At 37.4% G+C, this 6864-nt stretch overlaps 1 protein-coding gene across 6 annotated transcripts in view; it reads left to right on the top strand.

The window, feature by feature from the left end:
- The window catches only part of LRRC3B (leucine rich repeat containing 3B), a 44038-nt gene that overhangs the window by 2047 nt on the left and 35127 nt on the right, over positions 1-6864 (top strand). The window lies entirely within an intron of this gene.

The raw sequence follows: 6864 nt of genomic DNA, 5'->3' as shown, positions 1-6864 counted from the left end.
ATGGCTCAACATAGCAGGATCAGGCCCATGGTAAGAGAGTTCTAGCGTGCAGCACCATGTAGGGTTGTGCCCATTGGCACTAAGGAGATGATTTGGACTTTGGCAAGAGAAGAATGTGTTGTTAAGTCCAGATCTCTTTCATTTATTCAGCTATTGCTGGCTGGGTCACTGAACACTGATCTTGCCTTCCCCTGAGTTTTGCTGTAAAATTTGCGCTGACTTCAGTCCAACCAAAACGAGTTCCTGCGTGACTGTAGTTTCCAGTTGCCTTAGGGTGGGTTGAAGCTGTTGAATGTCTTGGAGATCAGGGCCTGAGTAAATGAGGATTGTACCTGCAGCTATTAAGAATCAATGTGTTTTCCCTCAAATGTGAGATTAATTGAAAGAGAAGTATAATTTAATAGGCATATAAGACTATGCTCTGGATCCAGTCCTGAGCTAATAAAGTCCATGAGAGCTTTGCTGTATATAAATGGAAGACGTAAGGGTACAGGTGTGATTTGTCTTTTCCATGTGCTTTATGGATCTGTATTTCAAGTCTTTTGGGAGGTGGGAAATTCTTGCTGCTCACACTGAAACAGCATTAGAGTAACTAGAGTAACAGAGCAAGTGCATTATATGTACTCTCACAGCAGGAGAACTGGAATTTTTAAAATTCAGCTTTATTCAGAAGTGCTAATTCAAGTGTCTAAAGCCAGTGAAAATGTATTGCTTCATTTCAAAAGCACCTTTAGATATTCAGTTAAATAATAAGGTGCTCCAAAGTCTTGTTTTTAAGGATATTTCCTGTCACTTCACTAGGAATATTTATGTGAATAGCACAAGGGATACATGGCTCACTGACAGGAAGATTTTAAACTTTTTAATGAAGTGGATGATTTAAACAAGAAGGAATATGGAGAAATATTTCTTGCTACCACTTCAGTTAATCAGAAGATGAGCTAAGGAAGGTACTTCCTCTCAGAGTGGAATACTGCATTTGTAATGACTTACAGGATTTGCATGTAACTACTGTCCTTGTTGTCATCTGCATGCCTGGTCTTAGAACCAGGACTCATTAGAGGATGCAAATTAAATTAGTGTTCTGTGGCTAGCAAAATAATGTCCCTAATTTTGCCTCATTCAGTAAGCTTTGTTCATAAGCTTAGACAAAACTCTTGTAAAGCAATTTAGAAACTTAAAATAAAGTTAGACAGAACCTTATTTCAATACCATCAAAATGATGGTATTTTGAGCCAAGAATAAATTGTTTGAGTTCGTAGAATAGGTAGCATTTACCTTGGCTTGTTTGGCCAAGCATTTTTAAGTTGATATTTTATTTACTAAAAGTAAGCTCCAGAAAGTGAAATTTTGACAGGACACTTCAGTACTGGTATGAATCAAATGCCAGTATGTCTATTGAAGTACAAGCAGAAAGGATTTAGGAATTTCCCAGCATCTTCAATAAGTATTTTTAAAGGAATTACATACAACCTGTGAATACATGGATGAATGAGGTATATCTTTTGCTGTTAAATCCAATGTGATGTTGGTGAAGTAGCATCAAATTTAGAGATGTTTTGGTGAATTTAATCTCTGCTACTAGTTTCAGTCTAGCTCTTTTCATAAGTAGTGTCTGTGCTTCCGTCATTCTGTGTGGTTTGTTAGTCTGGATGTACAGCAGACTTGTGGGTGCATCCCAGAGGGAAAAAGAGTGTGATGAGGTATTGGTTTTACTCACTGCTTCATCAGAGCATCAGATAAACAATTGCTGTGGAACTCACTGTGGAGGAGGATGTCATTAGTTCACAGTGCTTAAAGATGCATGATCCTGCTTCATGGAGATGTCTGTGGGTGACTGGTGCCTGTGTGTGTACTTGCCGCTGATGATCTGCAGTGCTTATGCCCATCAGCACCTGTATCCAGCGCTGGCTGTGCTTTACACGCTTAGTTTGAACTTGGAAACACAAATGCAATGCTTACTGTTACCAAAATACTTTTTATTCCTCTCTCTGGATATTTAAGTGCTCCACTCTATACCTTCACCAAGCAAATCTTAAGAAATGGGCATATTTCTGACTTCCACAATGGATGTGGGGGAGTCCTTTTCATAAGGATGATCCCTGCTCCTGAGTTCTGCTTTCCATCAGCAAGGAAAAGGCAACGGCTGCCGAATTTAAATGGTGTTTCTTTCTCTGGAGGGTATGAACTTTTGTAGTGATGAGAAAAAAAAAGAGGTAGACAAATGGGAACAGATTAAGAAGGCTCAATGCCCTCAAAACAGGGGAGAAGTAGATGACGAGGGAGAAAGTAGTGGCTGATCTGAGTAGTTTGACTCTTCAAGTTGAGGTGATCTGGGCTGTACCACAGCCCTCTGGCTCAGCTCTGTGCTGTGCCATGGATTTGTCATGGCCCTGCCATGGGCCTTCAGAAAAGATGTGTTGGTTGATTTCAGTAGGACTAGAATCTAGCCTTGCTGAAGAATTAATTTGGCTTTTTGTATCTCAGCTCCACTGACAGAAAGGAGATAAGAAATGCCTCTTGAGGAGATGGAACTGGTAAAAAGCCTTTTCAGAGATACATTGATCTGGATAATTGGACTTTTTACTTAAACAGAGATGAAAATTGTCACTACAGATCTTGATGTACTTGATTAAGGTTTACCTCTGCTTTTCAACTAGCTAGTGTATGTGTTTTAAATTAATTTGGCACTTCATTAATGGTACTTTCATAAAGCTGCTAACTTTAGAGAAGAAAAAAGTTAACCTCTGCTTGCCAAATAGTACTATAAAGATGCACTAATTAGAAAAAATGAAAAGTGATAGAAGTGAGTGACAATACCTAAATGGGATGCTACTCTGGCCTGAAAGCAGGAAAGCACATGGACACTATTTAATTATTTAAGGAACAATAAATGAGATATCAGTCTCTCAAGTGACAGTAAAAGGAGAGATGAACAGAATTTTTAAAGGTTAGGAAAGGGAAACAATATATAAAGAAAGTAGAAGGTAGACAGGAAGGGACCAAAGGGTCAGACTTTAGAATACTATGGAATTTTCTGTTGGAAAATATTACCTCTATATTGTGGTGTTTGCATAACAGCCAGTATTTTACTCAAATTGTGGAAATTTGGCACACAGTGTCCTCCTGGAGGGGTCACTTCATGTTCCCACTTCATCCTCTGGATGTACAGCCTCAGTTAATAGGGCATGTGCTTTTAAAGATGGCATGTCTTAGGTGTCGGGCTCTCTTAAGAGGCTTACTTTGTGAATGTTGTTAGTTGTAAAGGTGCTACCATTTACTTCTATCAAAGTTGCTTCCTCCACCAAACAATAGTGTTGGTTTTAAGTGGAGTATTTTTTGCAGTTTACCAAAATTGGGTTACACACTTTTGCAACTGTACTCATTAAAGGTAACTGTATGTAAAGATCATAGGTATTCAGCATTTCATTACAAATGTTTGCATTGGGAGTTAGTGGGATACATTGTTTCCCTCATGTAGATTACAAATGTGTATTGTTTTGGTGGAATTTGCTTCATGCAGAATATTCTTGTAGTGCTACAAAGTATACATTTTTTATGTGCTTGTGAATAATTTGCAACAAAAGGGTGAGGCCTTTGGACATGAAAATAAACTCATGGTGCTTGCCATTATAAAGGCATTGTAATTAAAAGAAAAGAAAAAGCACTGGGTAAATGGCACTGAGTTCCTGTTAGTACTCCCTCACCTTTAAAACCAGAGACAAATACATCTTGCTCTTTAAAGAGGAGCTGCAACAAAAATTTTGTATGAAATTTCTTGTTACGTCATATATGATTAAGCAATCAATAGTGGTTATGTATCTTAGTGATGAAACTTCATCTTATAAGCATTAAAACCAAAATAAATTTATGTTACTGGTATTGTAATTCTTGACTTTTTAATCTGTTTCTATTCTGTGTTTGGAAATGAAAATAAGCACAATCTCTTTAGACTTCCATTTCAATTATTTTTAATTATTTACATAGCAGTGTTTCTATATTGTTTTCTATACACTCTTTTCTTAAAAAAAAAATAAAAAAAGAAAAAGAAGAAACCCCAGAAAGCCTTTTCTTACACTTACAAAAATACTTCTGTAATGCTTTTTTTTTTTTCATGTGGAAGACTTTTTTGGAAATGTTGATGTTCTGTTATACTTAGCGCCATCTATGCAAAAAAATAGCATTTGCAAGGAACAAAAATTGTGGAATCAATAGAAGGTGTAGAAGAGGGGAGGTCCTCAACAGCAGGAGACTGACTGTTCGCAAGACTGGAAATTGATAAATGCAGGACATGGTCTCTTCAAGTAAATCTTGCTAGAGCTGGGTTTGGTTTTGTTGGGTTTTTTTCCCCTAGATGTACTGCAAATGGTCTTTAAAATTTATCTTGATTCTCACATTTTATTAAGTGTAATTATTGTTATAAATGTCAAACGGGTGACCCTTAGTTCTTTTCTCCTAAAATGAAGTTAACAGGCTAATTCTGCCATTGCAACCTTCAAATAATATGATTGTGTTTCTAAACGTCCTTTTTGCCCTTGTTTTCAGCTTTGTTGACACCAAGTCATTGAGATGCGAATTGGTGACTTTTAAACAGTCTATTTTTAACAAAGTTTGTAATAGACTATTACGGTTTATGAATATGTGTCAGTCCCAGTCTGCACAAGCACTAAAAGGGAAAGTTTGTATCAAAGGAGATCTGCTTCTGCCTTCTCATTTTCAGCTTTGTTGTTCTCTGGGTGTTCTGGTCCTGTTTTTCAGGTGGGAATACCAATTTTTACTGTACTGCTGCAAGGACATCTCATCTTCTTCAAAGCTGAGAGATTTAACCAAAATCTTTTTCAAAGGAATGGTCTATATCATGTTATAAAATGAGATACAAGTGGGGAATTTCGGTTTCTAGGCTCATCTAACTTAGAGTGAAATAACTCCTCAAACTTCAGCTCACAGTATTTCTCAGACCTTTAGGTGTCACTTCTAACACACTGCATATAACCAAAGCACACAATTCAAATAGAATAATAACATCTCAGCTTTGACTGAAAAGCAGTACATTAATGACAGCATGCAATCCAAGTAATCCTTTTTTTTCCTGTATGATTTGAGGCTGCAGAGCTGACGTATCATGTCCCTATACACCGGATTTGTGATCCCTTCTTGGTTATAAGCAAGACTGTTGTCACTGAAAGGTTAATAATTTCTGTTCAGAAAATGTATTGGTCATTTTCTCTTTCCAGAGTCTTTCACAGGTTTTGCCCTTTGACAAAAACATTTAATCTGTATTCTGCTCATCACTTTCATAAATTACTCGGTATACTTATTGACATCTCTGATGCATAGTGGGTGTTAGGAATAATTTCTTGACAGAAAGGGTTATCAAGCATTGGAACAGGTGTTTGAGTCACCATTCTTGTAGGTGTTTGGAAGATGTATAGATAAGGCACTTAGGGACATGGTTTAGTGGTGGATTTGGCAGTGCTGAGTTAACAGTTGGACTCAAAGATCTTTTCTAACCTAAATGATTCTGTGATTCTATAAATACTTATTTTGCTAGAGTAGGACTTGACAGGATTTAGACATGCAAAAAACCTAAATCTTTGGCTCAGGAAACAATCCTGATGGATACAAATGGTATTTCAATAACTTTTGATCCAAAAATGCTTCTTGCACAGCGACAGGACTGTTCTTCTTGCCAGTCATGGCAGGTGCTCCATCTGTACAAATACCACCTAATTTGAACAAGTCAAGCTTAACGAGTTGTTTTTTCTCCACTCTCTGCCACATTTTCAACAATTTTTTTCTGTATTTAAACAAGTGTGAGGCGAGGCAGCAGTGTGGAATGAAATGGACAGAGGCCAACCAATTTCTTAATTATAGTAGATTTTTTTAAACACATTGAAAAACAACTGTCAACTGTGCAGTGTCAGTAGCATTGCATCTTCCCTTGGTTGTGGGCAAAAAAGCATAAATCTGTTAAAAATTGAAATGCGTGCTGTTGTACTGTCTAGTGTCATCTCAGCCCTTCCCATTGTTATGCTGTGTGAACAACTGTGGACATATCAGCTGTGTGCTGTTTCTTTCAGTCTGGTTTGTGCAGCAATAATTGATGTACCCTCTTGTATTCAGGCTTTGTTTTCTGAGAACAGCGCTTTCTCACAAGCTTGCCATAAGGGATATGTGCTATTACACCTTTGTCACTGATTTCAGCTCATAGATGTGTATTTATTTTTTCCATGTAAAAAGCTGTCATGCTGGGGATCTTTCTTGAGGTGAAATCTGACCATAGGTCAGATGCAATAGAAAATAATGTTCTACATTATTTTCAGGATTAGTTTGTTATAAAAGTACCATTCCAATTTGGACTCTCCGTGACTGTATCACCGCGAATGTGCTTCTACACATCCTGTTTTCCAAAGAACTTCCCTGAGAGAAACAATCTCTGTGCAATGGCAGCTCCATGCACTGTCATGTTAATATTTTTTTTCACTGTGGCATGTGTGACTTGGCATGCAATGCTTTGATGATAAGTAAATGGATTTTAAAAGCTTATGAACATGTGAATTAACTGGGAAATCATTAGAAAAACATAAGGTGAGTGAGGTTGTACAGGTTCTTTATTTTCCCCTTGCTGTGGAGTTGCAGAGCAAGTCCCAAAAGGAGTCCCAAAAGGAGTCTTGTTGACTGGAGTTAGTGTGTCTTGCTTCATTGAAGCAATATTTTATCAGTGAGCTAAGACTGCTAGTTTTAAATTCTGATTCTTGAAGCTGTGGAGTGCAGCTTTGAATACCAAGTAAATGCTTGGACATTTGCAAAGGGAGACTAAAATATTATCAGGCTTGCAGAGCACTTCTTCATTAATGTAAAGCA

This window comes from Lonchura striata, chromosome 1 (assembly GCF_046129695.1).
Source record: "Lonchura striata isolate bLonStr1 chromosome 1, bLonStr1.mat, whole genome shotgun sequence".
NCBI lineage: Eukaryota > Metazoa > Chordata > Aves > Passeriformes > Estrildidae > Lonchura > Lonchura striata.
This window is presented reverse-complemented; position numbering and strand designations above follow the sequence as displayed.